At 38.9% G+C, this 3,639-nt stretch overlaps 1 non-coding gene across 1 annotated transcript; it reads left to right on the top strand.

Moving 5' to 3' along the window:
• Nucleotides 1–3,238: 3,238 nt before the first annotated feature.
• Nucleotides 3,239–3,309, top strand: LOC112436796 (small nucleolar RNA SNORD56). Its single transcript, XR_003025487.3, has one exon. It is a non-coding gene; the product is annotated as a small nucleolar RNA SNORD56 (small nucleolar RNA).
• The last annotated feature ends 330 nt before the right edge of the window (nt 3,310–3,639 follow it).

Genomic DNA, 3,639 nt, shown 5'->3' with positions numbered 1-3,639 from the left:
AGGCATGGTGGCAGGCGCCTGTAATCCCAGCTACTCAGGAGGCTGAGGCAGGGGAATGGCTTGAGCCTGGGAGGCGGAGGTTGCAGTGAGCCGAGATCATGCCACTGCGCTACTGCTCTCCAGCCTGGGTGACAGAGTGAGACTCCGTCTCAAAATAAATAAATAAATAAATAATAAATAAATAAAAAAATCTGACAAACTAAGGGTTACAAGGGATGTGGAGTTGCAGAGCGAATGCAAATTGGTGCATCCATTTTGGAAAAACAGTTTAGTCTTATAAACTCAATAGGAAAAATTATAATCCTGTGACCTAGTAATTTTTCTTCTGGATATAACCTAAAAGGCCAACAAGCATGTGAAAAAAATGCTCAACATTACTGATATCAGAGAAAGCAAATTAAAATCACAGTGAGATATCATCTTACAGCAGTCCAAATTGCTATTATTAATTATTATTGTTGAGACAGGGTCTCGCTCTTCACCCAGGCTGGAGTGCAGTGGTGTGATCATAGCTCACTGCAGCCTTGATATCTTGGGCTCAAGTGATCCTCTCACTTCAGCCTCCTGAGTAGCTAGGACTACAGGTGTGAGCCACTACGCCCTGCTAATTTTTTTGATTTTTTTGATTTTTAGTAGGGACGAGGTCTTGCTATGTTGCCTAGGCTTGTCTCAAACTTCTGGGCTCAAGTGATCCTCCCACCTCGGCCTCCCAAAGTGCTGGGATTACAGGCTTGAGCCACTGCACTTGGCCCCGAATGTCTATTAACAAAAAATCACCAAATAACAGATGCTGGGGAGGATGCATAGAAAAGGGGATGCTTTATACACCCATCGGGGGAATGTAAATTAGTACAAATTCTATGGAGGATAGTATGGAGATTTCTTAAAGCACTAAAAATCAAACGATCATTTGATTGGCAATCCCACTACTGGGTATCTACCCAAAGGAAAAGAAATTGTTATATAAAAAGACATATGCACTATGAGGTTTAATGCAGCACTATTCAAAATAGTAAAGTTATGGAATCAACCAAAGTGTCCATCAATGGATGAATGGATAAAGAAAATGTGGTATATATATATATATACACACTATGGAATACTATTCAGCCAGAAAAAGGATGAAATTATGTTTTGTGCAGCAACATGGATGGAGCTGTAAGCCATTAAGTGAAATAACTCAGAAACAGAAAGTTAAATACTGTATGTTCTCAACTACAAATGGAAGCTGAATAGTGTGTACATGTGGACACACAGCATGGAATAACAGACACTGGAGATTTGGAAGGGTGGGAGGCGGGAGGGGATGGGGGATGAGAAATTACTTAATGGGTACAATGTGCATTATTCTGGTGATGGTTACACTAAAAGCTCAGACTTCACCCTAGGCAATATATCCATGTAACAAAATTGCACTTGTACCCCTTGAATTTACACAGTTTTCCCCCTAATGCCATATTTTCTAATATCAATTGGAAACAAATCAAATAACAGAATGTGCATGAAAAAGTGTGGTATTTTCCAATAATGGAATGTAACACAGCAGCAAAAAAACACAAAGGGTGTTTTAAATTCCTTGAGACATCACCAAACTGCTTTCCACAGTGGCGGAACTAATTTACATTCCCATCAGCAGTGTATGAGTGTTCCCTTTCCTCCACAACCTTGCCAGTATCTGTTTTTTTTTTTTTTTGACATTTTAATAATGGCCATTCTGACTGATGTGAGATGGTATCTCATTGTGGTTTTGATTTGTATTTCTCAGCAATCCCACTATTGGGTATATACCCAAAGGAATATAAATCTTTCTACCATAAAGACATGCACGTGTATGTTCATCGCAGCGCTATTCACAATGGCAAAGACACAGAATCAACCTAAATGCCCATCAGTGGTAGACTGGATTTAAAAAATGTACATATACACTATGGAATACTATGCAGCCATAGAATAGAATGAGATCATGTTCTTTGCAGCAACATGGATGGAGCTGGAAACCATTATCGTAAGCAAACTAATACAGGAACAGAAAACCAAACACTGTATGCTCTCACTTATAAGTTGGGAACTAACCTTTGAGTATACATGCACACAAAGAAGGAAACAATAGACGCTGAGGCCTATTAAGGGTGGAGGGAGAGGACCAAAAAACTACCTATCAGGTATTATGCTTATTACCTGGGTGACAAAATAATCTGTACACAAACCCCCAATTTACCTATATAACAAACCTGCACATGTACCTCTGAACCTAAAATGAAAGTTAAGAAAAAAAAGTAAATCAGAAAAATAAAAAAAACAAAAATTAAAACACAAACAAAGGGTGGAAAAGGCAACAATATGGTGAACTTCGATACAGCTGGCAGTGCTTGCACCTGTCCTGCCTCTAGCCCTCATGCTCATATCTTCAGTGTCCACAAGCTGGAGTGCACTTTGCCATCTCCATTGCAGGCTGGAAGCCCCGGGAATTGACATTCCTTGGGAAGAGTTCTCAATCTTTGAATGACAGGAGTTGGTGAACCCCAGCTGCCTCACTGCCTGGGTGAGATAACTCTGAAGTATGTATATGTACACCCTGAGCTTCCCCAGAGAGGTTAAGCTCCAGTTGCCGTCAGTGGTGGTTGGTTTGATAATGCACTTAAAAAAATTCATTTCAATAGTTTTTGGGGTAAGGTGGTTTTTTGGTTACGTGGATAAGTTCTTTAGTGGTGATTTCTGAGATTTTAGTGTACCTGTCACCTGAGCAGTGTACCACCCCCTCCCAACCTCCCCACCGCGAGTCCCCAAAGTCCGTTATATAATTCTTATGCCTTTGCACTTTTATTAAAAAAAATGAAACACACATGACACAAATTAATCATTTAAAAAGGAACAGTTCAGTGGCAATGTTGTGCAACCACCACTTTCTAGTTCCAAAACATTTTCATTATCCTAAAAGGAAATCCATATTCATGAAGCTGTTGCTTCTCATATGCTGTGCTTTTGTTGACTGTCTTTCCTTCCCTGTCTCATTTCTCTACCTCCATCCCAAACAATTTGCACTTGAATCCTTGTCCTAAGTCAGCTTTTGGGAGAACCCAAATGAAGGTGCTTGGGAATGTCATATTAGGTAAGAGGAAAAAAAAATTCCAAGAAGTTACATGCAAGTAGATACTCATTTTTTAAGTTAAAAACTAAAATAAAAACATACTTTTAGGTATACACATCAGATGTAAAAAGAGTGTAAAAATGCAAGCAACTACAATGATGACAATATTTTTCATCAACAGAAATTAACCTAGTGAGTTTCGGTATTTAGGGTATGAGTGAAAATAAAAATGCAAGCAAGGCATTAATGACTGAGATTCAGGAAGGTGGCAACATGAGGTAAGAGGAGTAGGAAGATGGGCTTAGGAGACCACAGGGTTGGATGTGAGTTGTCGACAGGGTCCTAGGTTTTGTTGTTGATGATGAGTTTCTATAAGCTAATGATATTTAAAAAATGACTAATAAAATTATTAAAAGCATAGATCAGAGATAAGAATGTGTCATACCAAATATTATAATGAGCCCAATCTGTGCAAATAAGCAAAACTGACATCAATGGAATTCAAATAAAAAGAGGACAGTATTTAAATTTTCCAAGTCCCATGTGGTAGG

The sequence above is a fragment of the Pan paniscus genome, chromosome 10 (genome assembly GCF_029289425.2).
Source record: "Pan paniscus chromosome 10, NHGRI_mPanPan1-v2.0_pri, whole genome shotgun sequence".
NCBI lineage: Eukaryota > Metazoa > Chordata > Mammalia > Primates > Hominidae > Pan > Pan paniscus.
The sequence above is the reverse complement of the archived record's forward strand: the minus strand, read 5'-3'. Positions and strand labels throughout refer to the sequence as shown.